We start from the raw sequence: 14,769 nt of genomic DNA on the forward strand, positions 1-14,769 counted from the left end.
ATTTGTCACTATAAGTTTCCTCAACTGATTTACAATATTTCATTTTCATTTCATTTCATTTCAGCCCTATCTTAGCCTAATAATAGCATAATAGTACGACCTAATATTAGTATAGGCCTACCTAATACTAACACTGTCAGTGTGTCACTGTGATTATGTCATCAATATAATACACTCCTACCTTTTTGAGCTCACAGAAGTTGCATGTGACTGTACGTGAGCAACACTTTACCAACCAAAAATCAAGCTTAGTTTACCTAGCAATCATTGTATTGTAAATTAGCCTACAATTATTTGACTTGCATAACCCAAAGTAGCCATTATAATATAATCTATAGGTAAAATACATTTGAAAAGTAGTATGAAAAAAAGTTTCCAGTGTGACCTTCATATAAGAAAGTTTAGGAAACAACTGCAGTTAGCCTACTGTAACAAACTGGACTACTTCCAAAACATAAAGCTTATTCACTTTTATGATAAGAATAGGTTCTATAATTTACTTATTTTCTGTTTATACAGATATTTTATTTATTTGTTTGTTTGAATTAAATTAATGTGCTAACATATAGTAATGTGTTTGTTTGGAGCAAAGCTTGCATGACATCTTCGGTGATGTTTTTGAGTATGTGTCCTCATGAGCTCTTTTCATTTGTTTATTACAAACTATTTGTGTAATTTTGGAATTAGTGGTCACTGGATATGTAATCCTCTATCAAAGCCATTCTCAGAACCGAGTGGAGCAATGCCTAAATATTTATGTAAAATCTGGTCCAAACAACTGAGTGAAAAGGAAACAGACTAGAGTCTGGCCCACTGCAAACCACTGAATATCCATAATAACATTTCCATTCTCTGCTTGGGTACAGTTGAAATGTTCAGTGCAATTTGAACAGGCAGCTGCATTTCTCACTGTAAGGGATGTCACTGCTTGATGGAAGTTGTGATTGGAAAATGTTTATTTTTTGTGAGATGCATTTTTTATTTTTTCAGAAATGCTTATGCAGTGTTTATATTAAGTCAGATTATTATTTCTTTAGAGTCCTGCATCAAGAAAACAAATTAACTCCATTGTTTTATCCTCACCATCCAGTGCTTTTGAAGTTTTTCATGATTTCCTATTCCGCTATTGACTGACTCTGCAATCGTGCATTTACAAGGCTGTAGTTTTTCCGTCTGGTTGCACAATGCCAAACAGATTAGATGGGATATACTCAAACCTGTCAAAGTTCTGCTTTAGCAGCAGGCTCCATTCACTTTTCTGTTCTCACTTGCTCTCTAGTGCCCTGTTTGTACAGATAGACCCCTCTATGGCTAACCCTTAATCTTTAGCCATATACAAGGCAACTGAAAATGCTTTTTTAAGTCTAATAATCACTGTTCTTTGTCAAAGTACTTTGTAGAAAGTATTTTTTTTTTTTATTGAATAAAATGCTCTTTCTATTTTTCTATCTTTTATCATCCTAGATGTAATGTTTAATGTTTCTGTGCATAATTGGAGAACTGAATTGTAAACCATGGCAGAACACTTTGGGTCACATTTGAGAGAGCAGCGCCCCTCTTTGGTAGTGTATATTATGCTTACCCAGATCCCATACCATTAAAAATAACTGTAACAACTGTGGAAGTGTTCCTGTTGTTGCTAGGCCGATTTTTTTTTTTTTATAATTTTTTTTTTTTACATTGTAATGGACTTTCTTAGCCAAAGCTTTAAGATAATGTAACAATTTCACTGGCTCTCCTTGAACTTTGAGCTCTCCTTGAGCTTTTCTGGGATTGCTGATCTGAGGGATCTTAATTCAGCAGCTTGCGGTTCTTGCTTGACTTTGACCCCTCGTGTTTCATGGCTTTAACTCTGTTTGTTTTGAGTTGACTGTGAGACTAATTCACACACATGCCTCCAAAGCTCCAAAGTGGAGATTTCCTAACTCCATGATTAGGGACTTTTCGGGATGAGGCAGCATTTTAAGCTCTTGTTTAGGACTTAGCCAGTTTATGCTCCACTAATCTTTTTTTTTTTTGGCACTAGAAGGCCTGCTTCAGTCAAAACTAAGTTTCATCCCAATTCTTATACTGAATCATAATTTTAATGTTACAAATGATAATCATATAGGCCCTTTTCAGTTACTGAACCACACTCTTGCATACCTTGTTGTTTTACCACCTTGAAAAAGACACGGGCAAGTGCAGAGAAGATGCACTTGCCCCATGAAAATGCCAAGGCTACATACTTTCTATATAACAGCTTTGAAAAAAACAAAACATTCCAGAGCATAATTATACACATTTGACCTGTTTCTGTAATTACCAAGAACAAAATAATAATGCTGATTGAGCCAATGGATTACAAATTCTTTGGTATTAATGACTTTGGACAAAAAACAAAAAGGTGAATTTGCATTGTTTGAGTTACAGTACTTAACAGAATAATCAAAACTTTGTTTTGTGTGCTAGGTAGAATTAGAAGTGATTTGAATAAATGGATTAATCCAAGTAAAAAAAACTAAATTGTATAATCTGTTCCAACACAAACACACATAATGCAGTATTTCTTGTAAACTTTTCCTGAACTTTTGAGGAGATTAATAGCTAAAAGGTTTGGCTATATAGGCACTGACAAAATAAATGGTGTGGTTCGAAAATATGCAAAGACTTTGCAGGTGAGCTGCCTAGGATAGACCATTAAGTGTCATGACCAGGAACAAAAAGCATACTCAAAAAAATATAATGTAAGCCACATAATTATGAATATCCTGTGACATAGTCAGCTTTTGATGTGTCTGGTGTCTTGCCTATATTTTTTCATCTTGTCATCTTTTGTTTCAAAGCATAAATCATTAAATATCAGCATATGGAAAAGGCTTTAAGACAAAAATGACATCTTGAGAGTAACACCATGCACTGCATGTGAGCAAATTTAGATACATTTTTTATGAGTCACAAAAATTAACATTTTATTTTTTATCTATCAGAGTTTTTACTTTGATGACGGCCCACATAAGAAAAAAATCTTTGGTTTGGTAAATCATAATTTTGACATAAGTCAAAATTATGAGGGAAACAATTATAATTATGGTGTAAAAGCTAAAATTCTGACATCAATAAAATCATTATTACGAGATAAATAGTTGAAATTATGACATGAGGCAAAAGAAACGCAAGGTGTAAGTCATAAAATGAGATGGATTACACAGAAATATTGGCCCTATTTATTTAAATTGTTTTTGTTGTTGTTTTTACATTTGGTACAACAAAAAATGGCATCATATACTAAAATGACTATAAATGAATCAAATAATAATACAAAAATAATGTTAGCAAATGTTTGATATTTGAAAGTGTTACATATTCAAAAAGCAAAAGTGATTTCATCAAATGACATTTCATGTGTCATCATAATAGAAAATGATCTCCTATTATCATTGATCCAGGGATTTCTTCTTTTTGCAATTCTCCAGTGACTTCAGATGGAGTTCGGTAGTTGAAAAGTTTCAAGGAGGTTTTGTGAAGTGTAGCTTTGTAAATGTGCTCCCTGCTGTGCCAATGGAGGGCTCCGGCCAGCGAGAGCCAGATCGTTACCTGACTGGGCCACCGGGAGTGCAGTTTTGGTTACATGGAATGAGGGGGATCCTGTGTTCCCAGACATGCTGTTTTTGCTTTGATGGACACCTGGGTCAAATTTGGAAACAGAAAACTTTCAGACACACATCCATAGTAAACAACACCCAAAATTGTATTTTAGCATACAATATAATGTTAAGAAAAATGTCTGTGCACTTGCCAGATTGGCCTGATTATTATCATTATTTTAAAAAAAATTTTTTACCATAGTAAATAGTCATTTTGTCTTGTATTTTTGTCAATTGTAAATAATTCGATGATAGTGCTGTTTAAGAACTGATTGATTCACACACTGTTTGTTGGTCAGCTCCCTTCGTCTCGGTGTATTCTGGGATGTGAGAGCGTGTTACACTGTAAAAAATTATATGATCAATAATTTATGACATCATATTACTTTAACTCATCAAAATAAGCTATGCAATTTTTACAAAAGTTATGCAAGTTATACAAGATTCAACTCATATAAAGTCAGTTCAACACAAATTAAGTTGGAATGACTTAAACATCCAAGTTTTTATATATATATATATATATATATATATATATATATATATATATATATATATATGTATATTATATACAGTGTAGAGGGGCTGATGGGAGATTGGGGATCTGTCATTCAGGGCTGATGGTGTGACTAAACCCGGAGCCAAAGGAGGCAGCAGTGGGAGAGTTGCCTGATGAATAGGCTGATAACGTGAGACCCTACTGGACACCCTTGCATGTTCTTCCGGTCAATAGGATTTCTCCTTTATTCAGAATTCGTGCTGAAGCTTTTGAGGCCAATCTTTTCTCAGGTCCCCTGCTGTTCTTCACAGCAAGGATGTGGACCATGACGTAATCTCACCTCTCTCATAGAGTGAGGGAGTCAAACAGAAAGACATTGTGATGGAGGGGGGCCTGGGTTGTTGATGTTTTTGTTTGTTTGTTTGTTTGTTTGTTGGTGTTGTTTGTGCATTTGCTAATGAGAGAGATCAGAGGGTTAAAGGCACTTTTTGGGTCACGGCCCAGCTTCAGTCCACAGGAAGGATGGTAGTTAGCTCTGTGGGAGATTTCCTCCCTTCTACCTCATGCAGTGACTGTCCGGTTACATTAATTTTGACTATTAATTTCCATGTGAGCCCAAAATCGTATCGCAAATCAGAGTACGGTTCTTGGAAACTTTGTTTTTTTTTCTTCCGTTTTTGAAAGAAGTCTCTTATGCTTCCCAAGGCTGTATTTATTTAATTAAAAATACAGTAAAAACAGTAATATTATGAAATATTATTACAATTTAAAATGTATATTTTTTATTTTAATACATTTTAAAATGTAATTTTTCGTATGATGCAAAGCAGAAATTTCAGCTTCATTACTCCAGTCTTTAGTGTCACATGATCCGATGATTTGATGCTCAAGATTTTTTATTTTTTTTTATCAATTGCTGCTTAACATTTTTGTGGAAACAATACCATTCAAACATTAGTGGTAAGATTTAAAAAGAGAGAGAAATTAATCAATTAATTAATTAAAGATCAAAAGTGACAGTTATTTCTATTTAATAAATATTCATAAATAAATGTAATAAATGTGAATAAATACTTTTCGTTTAACTTTCTCTTCATCAAAGAATCCTGAAAAAAGTATCACCATTTCCACAAAAATAAAGCAACACAACTGTTTTCACCATTGATAATTATAAGAAATGTTTCTTGTGCATCAGCATTAGAATGATTTCTGAAGGATCATGTGACACTGTAGACTGGAGTAATGATGCTGAAAATTCAGCTTTGCATCACAGGAATAAATTACATTTTAAAATTCAAATATAAAACAGGTATTTTACATTTTAATATCTCACAATGCTGTTTTTACTGTATTTTTGACCAAATAAACGCAGCATGGTGAACATAAGTGACTTCTTTCAAACATTAAGAAATTAAAAATTTTCCACATTTTTGACAGGTAGTCAACCCATAAATTCTCACTAAATTCACTTGCTTTTTATCCATGGTCACTTTAAAGGTCACATTATAGCCTATGTCAACAGTGATTTTTAACAAACATCTCTCTGCAGTTTCAGATAATTCCAAATAACGTCTGACTACTGTTAATTATCTAGGCTTAATTAATTGAGATTTGTGAGATGTTTGTCTGTATTAGTAGTATAGTTCTGTCAAACAAAGTTGTTTGAGTAAATAAATGCAAGAATGGGTCATTAAGAATTTTCCCCCTTGCTGCGTTATATATTTCACACAAATTGTGTTGCTTCATCATTATTTATTAAAAAGATTTCCACCCTTCGTTACTTGTTATATGGGCTAAAAAAAAAAGGCTACTATGTCTTCTCTTGTCTCAAATGGTTCCACTCAGTGCCACGGATGCATTGTGTAGTGATGTCCAGAAGGTGGCGATGTAAACTCACATTCTATTCAGTGCCTGCAATCATAACAGGAGGTTTAAAGTCCCCCTGCCTGTAGTCAAAAATTGTATCCCTTAAAACTAATCTTTGATCACCAAAATTCCATATTCAATCATCTTCATGCCTTAAAATAGCTTGAATACACCCTTACGTCGTTTAGTATACGTGGTTCTATGAATATTTAAATTAGCCCCGCATCCACTCACTCGCACCAGCTCAGAGATCCACTCGTCGAGGATCATGATTCTATCAACAGGCAACAAAAATTGCCTGTTGCCTTGGCTTTTGACTTGCTTAGTTGGGGACATTTAATATTCAACTATATCCCAGATAGCACACGTACGTCGGGCCGACGTTGGCCCAACATCGAGCGTCGGCCTCCCTCCCTATAACATCGCAAAGGCGTCGGCCAGGCGTAGGCAGATCTCTTGTCAGTCAGTGCTCTATTTCCCAGCTCCGTTACGTCGGCTTTAGGTCGGCCCAATATACGGGAGGCCGATGTCGCGTTGTGCTCGTGAACTTTCAAGTCCCTTTCAAACACTGGAGCGGACGCGGCGCTGAGTTGCCATGGAAACGCCGCGGGACCACTGCGACTGGTAAGCAGGAAAACTCCCTCTCTCTCGCTGTTGTTTTCACTGCTTTCAGGTGATATAGTCTCTAAGATCACACGGATAATACACACAACTGTTCTTGACACTTCTCTTACTTGTAATTGATACGCTTATGTTGAATATTTACTTTTATAGACATGGTTTTGTGTCTTCGGAAAAAGTCCGTTAGCATCAACCGTTTTCAGAAGAGGTAGCAGCTACGTTAAGTTAAGCTAAGTTAATGTTAACTCGGTTGAGCTTTTGTTTATGAAAGTTTGGGCTTTTAATCACCTGTTATGTGTATATGAGAGGTTTTGTAAAGGTTTCACTTGGAAGTGAGCTCATTTATTTTACACAAACGTAAACATAAACGTATGTAGACCTAATCGGTGACGTCACTTACATGGAGTGAGGAAATTGGATGAAACTAGCTCAATGGTAAACAAATATTGATAAAAAAATGTTCTGTGATTTCAGCAGCAACAAAATAACCCATAACAGAGGGAAAGCTCCACGACTTCAACATTTCTGAAGAAAGCTGCTGCTGGAGAAGTTGGAAATACAGGTAGGAAATCCCCCCCCCCCCCTTTCCCCTCACTATCATTGATGGCCAACCTATTGAGATAGTACAAGAATACAAGTACCTTGGCACAATAATTGATAGTAAGCTATGTTTTGAATCACACACTGATGCTGTTTGTGCCAAAGCCCAGCAGCAAATGCATTTTTACCATAGACAGGAATTTTAACATTGACCCCACTTTGATGAGAATGTTTTATTCTTGTTTTATTGAGTCTGTTTTAACCTTCTGTTTTATCTGCTGGTTTGGTTCCTTGTCTACAAAAAAACGATTAGAGAGTATTGTTAGGACGTGTAGCAAGATTGCAGGCATTAACTTTCCCCCTCTCTCACACATTTACTCCAACAGAGTGGCAAAGAAGGCAGCTGACCCTAGTCATCCTTTGTCCTGCCAGTTCAAGCTACTTACCTCAGGCCATAGGTACTCCATGCCCAGATGCAGGTCAAATAGATTCAGAAACTCATCTCAGAAAAGCATTTCACTTCTGCTGTAGCTTACAGGTGCTGGTCATATAATTAGAATATCATCAAAAAGTTGATTTATTTCAATAATTCCGTTAAAAAAGTGAAACTGGTATATCATATAGACTCATTACATGCAAAGTGAGATATCTCAAGCCTTTATTTGTTATAATTTTGATTATGGCTTACAGCTTGTGAAAACCACAAAATCTCAGAAAATGAGAATATTACATGAAATCACACACATGTAATTACACAGTGATACCATGGTCATTGAACCAGGTTTTGGTTATTTTGGAAGTGTGGGCAGCTGCAAATCCTGCTGGAAAATGAAGGAAGCATGAAGTGCTCTGAACATGTCCTGGTAGACGGCTGCGTTGACTCTGGATTTAATAAAGCACAGTGGACCAAAGTCCTCTTTTCTGATGAGAGCAAATTTTGCATCTCATTTGGAAACCAAGGTCCCAGAGTCTGGAGGAAGAATGGAGAGGCACACAATCCAAGATGCCTGAAGTCCAGTTTGAAGTTTCCACAGTCTGTGTTGGTTTGGGGAGCCATGTCATCAGCTGGTGTTGGTCCACTGTGCTGTCCACTCAACGCAGCCGTCTACCAGGACATTTCCAGAGCACTTCATGCTTCCTTCATTTTCCAGCAGGATTTGCACCTGCCCACACTGCCAAAATAACCAAAACCTGGTTCAATGACCATGGTATCACTGTGTAATTACTGTGTGATTTCATGTAATATTCAAATTTTCTGGGATTTTGATTTTGTGTTTTTCACAAGCTGTAAGCTATAATCATCAAAATTATAACAAATAAAGGCTTGAGATATCTCACTTTGCATGTAATGAGTCTATATAATATACAAGTTTCACTTTTTTTAATGGAATTACTGAAATAAATCAACTTTTTGATGATATTCTAATTGTATGACCAGCACCTGTATATATAATATAGCTTAGCTATAGCTTCTTACTTGTAATAAACCTGGCATTATATAATAATATTGTTGGCTCTGTGACAAATGGTTTGTTGTGTTCCTAGATCCTTCAATGTTGATGCCCTGGCCTCCACCGTAGCAGAGTTGGGCGGATCATCATCTCGGATCACCATCTCTAAGGCGCTATGAACCATATGATTAGTAAGTAAAACTTCAAACATAGACTAATGTCAAACATACACTAATTGTGTTGGTAAAAAAAATTATGTTTTGAAAGAAGTCTCTTATGTTCACCAAGACAGCATTCAAAACAATAATATTGTGAAATAATATAACAAATTTTAAATAACTGTTTTCTATGTGAATATATTGTAAAATGTAATTAATTCCTGTGATCAAAACTGAATTTTCAGCATCACAGCTTCATATGATCCTTCAGAAATCATTCTAATATGATGATTTGACGCTCAAGAAACATTTATGATTATTACCGGCTTTCATTTTCTCAAAGGCAGAGCAGGATACCCAGGGCTTGGTTTACACCTATCACAATTTCTAGCCACTGGGGGACCATAGGCAGGCTAGGGGAACTCATATTAATGTTAAAAAACCTCATAAAGTGAAATTTTCATGCCATGGGATCTTTAAGCGTTTTCTACTAGTTTTCTATGTGAGGAAAACGCTTAACTGTACATAGTAGTCTATTTTTAATTAGTATGGTGTTTACAGAGTTATCATTTATTTATTTTAATATCACTGTCTATGCGTTAAGTCACGTTCTGCGAGTGCAAATCTCTAAATTCAACTTTGGACTTGTATTTTACAGGGGACAAGTTCTCAAATTCACATCTTTATGCTCTCGAGTTTTGCCACTCTTTTACTTTCATAAATAACCTTCCTGATAATGTTCGGGGCTCAGACACACTCTCCCAATTTAAATCTAGACTAAAGACACATCTCTTTAGCCAAGCATTGTTAACACATCTCATAATCTTGTTTTACAGTTAATATGTGATGAAATAGTAAAAAGTGCACATGATCATCTTTTGCCTGAAATAATATGAACTGCAACTATGCTAATCTTTCTTCTGTTGCTTCCCTGTTTCTATCTCAGGATGCTCAGCAAGTTCACTACAGATTATAGCAGCTCCAGTTTGGATCCAGCCTCACTTGTGAAGACTTCAGATGATGGCAACTATAAATGGACATAAAAACTGCCAGATATTAAGGTGGGGTAAGCGATATTTCAAAAACGCTGTTGGACATAGTTGATATTTGGAATGAACCCAAACAAACACACCCCTCTCTTCAATGCTCCACCTCCAAAACTCACCAGATTGCCCAGCAGCCGCATCATATTATTGGTGTAAATAACTAATTTATGTTATTGCATGACCTGCTCAATAAAAGCGCAACACTAAGAACGTTTCAGGAAACACGTTATTAATTATGATAAGGGCTGGATTTCCCGAAACCCTCTTAACGCTACGTCGTTCCCAAGTTATACCTTAAGCTGTACCTTATCGTTAATACGTGTTTCCCGAAACGTTCTTAGTTAATTGTACCTTCTATAAGTCATACGTTCGGATATTTCCCCACCAGTTAATCAAGTGTGACAACATTGGTAATACCATAATAGAAGTGACGCGCATGCGATGCGGCGTGCTCGTTTTTCCAGGCATGCATATGCCACAGTGAGATGAAAACATCTCAACTTTTCAGAATGCCACAAGCGCACCGCAGGTCATGTGACAAAAACCAACCGATCAGCTTTGGCCTTTCCGTAACAACATGGAAAACTCGGCCGAACAGCTGATCATAGCTGTACAGGGCAAGTTTTTATTTCTCATCTCCATAAATATATCTAGTAGTATATTTAGTAGTAGTAGTAGTAAGCTAATGCAAGGGCTAGAAATCAATTAATCCTTTGCTGATACTTCCTCGTCATCATGGAGAGCGCAGTTCATGCTTGCATAGCAACGACAGACGCGACGGGAGCGCAAGTGCTTTTAGAAAGGAGAGAGCGCTTTCCACACATTTTTAGACATGATATGTGAACGGCCCCTAATTCAGGATAAACTGAGAATCTATTTGGTTTAAAATCATTTTTGTTTTGTTTAAAATGGAGATCACGATAACATACATCAGAATAACATGTTCCAGTCTATTAAAAAAAAAGATACTCAATTGAATCATTAATTTAAACACTTTTAAAACCAATTAATTCAGTGTCTCATTCATAAACACCTGGGCTGGGTTTCCCGATAACGTTGTCTCTTAGCGCGCTACGAAGACTCTTAAGGTATAACTTAACTAAAGGTATAACGTTTATAGGCGTGTTCCCCGAACCATACCTTAGGAAGCTGCTAAAGATATTCCTTCTTACGTGTGACGTTACCCAGTGCTGCCCGTGGCGATGCTGCTGAATCTGCTGATATCGGTGGCTCGAGAATCAATTATTCACTCGTGCAGGGGCTGCTTCACTGCGTTATGTGAGAAAGCGGTGTTCTTTATAAAAGAAATTAAGAAATGTACGCGGGTTGGGTGAGAAAAAACACTGACATTATGGATTCGGATGGCAATAAAATCACAGACTTACCCCTGTAAATGTTTAAAATACCATACGAACCCATGAGAAACAGTTAGCATCCGAATACTTACAACTTAACTGAAAGTATGCTTTCACTGGCCTTTGAAAGCACTCCGCGGACGGTGCCGTCTTTTAGAACAACTATTCGCTGTATCGCTGCCATAGTTTGAGCAAACTCCCCACCACAATCATTCCCTTTAAATAGACTATTAAACCTATTAAATGGTTTGCCAGCTGATGTACCTTTGATTGTTGTTAGATGTTTAATTATATTATCCAGTGTAATGACAATTTTATTCTTAGCTTTAGTCCTAACTGCTTTTTTTCAATGTTTTTCACTCTGTTACAGGTTGCCAGGAAGAATCCTTCTCTACGTTGTTGCTGTTCCTTTTTGATCCCTTTTCTCCTGGAGTTCTTTCTGGTGTCATTAAAATGTCTTAACTTGAATTGTGTCTGTTCATTATACTAGAGACAGTTACACAAAAAATTAAGATATTTTTCAATGTCAGTAGAGCCTACTTTTTTCATATTGGATAGTCAAGTAACTCCAGGGCTGTATATATGTACATAGACATTGAGGGGGACAAGTCCTACACTGCAAAAAATGCTTTTCTTTAGTATTTTTGTGTTGTTTCCAGTCCAAATATCTAAAAATTCTTAAATCAAGAAGCATTTAGAGAAGTAAAATGACATAAGACATTCTATTTTGTTTTCAGATGAACAGAAAGTAAGTAATTTTTGCTTAAAACAAGCTAAATTATCTGCCAGTGGGGTATGAAAAATAATCTTGATTCAATTGGAAAACAAGATTATTTTTCTTACCCCACTGGCAGATAATTTAGCTTTAGAAACAACACAAAAATACTAAGTAAGAAAGGCATTTTTGCAGTGTATAATTATACGTCAATAATAACAATAGTATGTCAATAGTTAGAAATGGCCAAACTGGAAATTCAATATTGGAAATTCTTGCTCCGCTCTGTTTTTAGGATGGCAAAAAGGTTTAAAAGTTACATTTTAGGCTGGTCTACCTTACAGCGACCATCCAAATAGATAGCCAATCAAATCATAGAAGGCGGTGTTTACTGTTCACAGAAACAGCATGTATTCCAGCAGTTTAACGTTGAAAGCGTGCGAGGTAAGATGGAAGTGTAAAACTACTCCACTTTTTTTCTTGAATATGACCATTAAGAGGGATGAAAGTTTCATGTGTTCAGTATCAAAGCTATTTTATCAATTTAAGTCTCGGGGCAATGTTGACTACAGTTTATGTGCTGCTGAGTGAGTGTTGCAGCGCGATCTCCGCTCTGTATGTGTGTGTGTGTGTGTGTGTGTGTGTGTTCGTAAGTGCGTGCGTCAATGAAAGCAGCGCATGGTGTCTAATGTAAGGAGTAGCCCGAAAGGTCCGACCTATATAAATAAAGGTCCTATAAAACCCATGCAGAGCTGCCAAAAGATTTACAGCTTTGCATCGTTCAAACATCGGCCGGAGATCATTTGCGATCAAAGGCCGACGTCGAGGCGACATATTGCCGATGAGCAAACGATCTCTGAGCGACATCGTGCCGATGGAACTTTGTGCATCGGGCCAACGTCGGCCCGACGTACGTGTGCTATCTGGGTATTATTGATATGCCTTACTTCGGGATGATGACGGAAATTTCTTCTAGAAACAAACTTTGTCATATTATTTTCATGTTATCACGGTGAAGCTGCTTTGATACAATCTGTATTGTAAAAAGCGCTATATAAATAAAGGTGACCTGACTTGACTTGATTGGTTACAAGGTAGTTTGTGACGTCAAAAACACCAGCGATTTCAAACCGCGTTTTTGGTCACTGCAGTTTTAAGGAGAAAATCCTCAGCAATGGTGTTGACTTATGAATTTGTACATGGTTTGTCTGAAATCATATTAAAAACACCACATTGTCATGATTCCTGTCTTGTGTTCTCCTTGTCTTGTGTGGACTTTTGTTATTTCCTGTCCTGTGCCATGTTTTGTAGTCCTTTGTAGTTTTTCTTGTTTATTAGTCTCTCCAGGTGTTTCTAATTAGCCCCGCCTCCTTGTTATCTTGTTTGCCTGTGTATTTAAACCTCTGTGCTTCAGTTGTTGTTTGTCGGTCATTGTAGCTGTTTGCTTTTTCTTGTTCCTTTCCTGAGTGCCGTTGTTTGTCCTGGATTACCTGTTTGCTTCATGTGGATTCTCTCTCCGCTTCTTTCCTGCCTCAACGTTACACACATAGACATAAACAACTTTATAAGCTTGATTTTCACCCCTTTAGTAACTGGAGCAATCTGTTTGAAAATAAATCAAAACAATTTTCAGTAGGCCTACAACAAATAGGCAACTCAATAGAACATTTTACACGACAAATTACTTTTTTGTTATTTTATTCTGTCTTTTTGTTTGCCTTGAAAAAAATCACAGCATTGAATGAGAATCAAATAGCCTAACAATTGTGACTGACACAGAAATCAACCAGTGGTTCACAGAGAAGCAGAAAAATGAACACGCTTCGGACAGACACAATTGTCCTCCTTTTACTTAGGCTACTTATTTAAGACATACACATTTGAAGGCTTTGTGAATAAGCGGAATCATGGAACTTGTCGTAATGCCGATGGATCTAATAATTTTTATGGGAAATAATGTTTATGGATGAGAGAATACATTCATGTTTTTTAACATGACTTTGAAGTGCTGAATTAATACTCAAACTGGTCAGTTTATGTAACATATTAAAATTGTGAGGTGACACAGCGCTGTTTCACTTGGCCTTCACTATCATACTAAACTGCATTTGAGTGTGTTGAAAGTTATAATGTTATTCGATGTATTAATTTGTTGGCTGTATGAGACTAGCAGTAAGCTAGATCAACATTAGAATAACATACTGATCATATTCTAACATTTCATCATGCTGAGCTATATAACATTGAGTCGTGAAGCTCTCGGCATCTCAAAAACGCTGCTCCGATACTGATCCTCGTTTTATTTCTCCTTTTGTCCCAAAGTCTGCTTGCCATGGTCCATAATGTTTGAACGAAACAACAACAGCGTGAGCGTGCCGCTAGACGTGACGCAGTTGTCCACGTCTGTCGCCATGGTTACTATGGCAGTACAAGCGGAAACCAGGGATAACGCGGATATTACGTCATTGGCGACAAGTGATAAGGGACGGGCACTATTTAAAATTGTGAATTTCTCTTAATTTACAAATTCTTGGAAACAGTTAGGATAATGTAAGTACACAATTGAAAGAAATATATAACACTGTGCAAGTGGTTTTTGAATATTTTGATACACAATTCTTACATATTGTACCTTTAATACATTAATTAATGTTAACAAATGAGACATTATTGTAAAGTGTTACTGTATTTCACTATATTGCTTCTATTTTCAGGATCATTTAACATCTTCCAGCTTGTCACTGATCGACCACTAGGTGGTACTCTACTTGTAAACAGTTGAAGCACAGACTCTTAACCTCTGCTGGGTTTTTCTGGTAAAATTCTGTCTGTGATCCTTGGACTCAGTCCAGCCTGTTGAAGAACAGACAGGAAGGGTGGGCACACTGATTG

The 14,769-nt window shown here is 36.5% G+C and overlaps 1 long non-coding RNA gene across 5 annotated transcripts; it reads left to right on the forward strand.

The window, feature by feature from the left end:
- Positions 1-6,336: 6,336 nt before the first annotated feature.
- Positions 6,337-12,799, forward strand: LOC309498653. 5 transcript variants are annotated; one of them, XR_014206007.1, is made up of 5 exons: positions 6,337-6,615; positions 7,087-7,174; positions 8,698-8,794; positions 9,708-11,800; positions 12,061-12,799. It is a non-coding gene; the product is annotated as an uncharacterized lncRNA (long non-coding RNA). The 5 variants fall into 5 exon arrangements; XR_014206010.1 differs by lacking the exon at positions 12,061-12,799 and adding an exon at positions 7,539-7,631 and having other exon boundaries at positions 9,708-11,935; XR_014206008.1 differs by lacking the exon at positions 12,061-12,799 and adding an exon at positions 7,539-7,631 and having other exon boundaries at positions 6,337-7,174; positions 9,708-11,935.
- The last annotated feature ends 1,970 nt before the right edge of the window (positions 12,800-14,769 follow it).

This window comes from Leuciscus leuciscus, assembly GCF_965113295.1.
Source record: "Leuciscus leuciscus genome assembly, chromosome: 5".
NCBI classification, from domain to species: domain Eukaryota; kingdom Metazoa; phylum Chordata; class Actinopteri; order Cypriniformes; family Leuciscidae; genus Leuciscus; species Leuciscus leuciscus.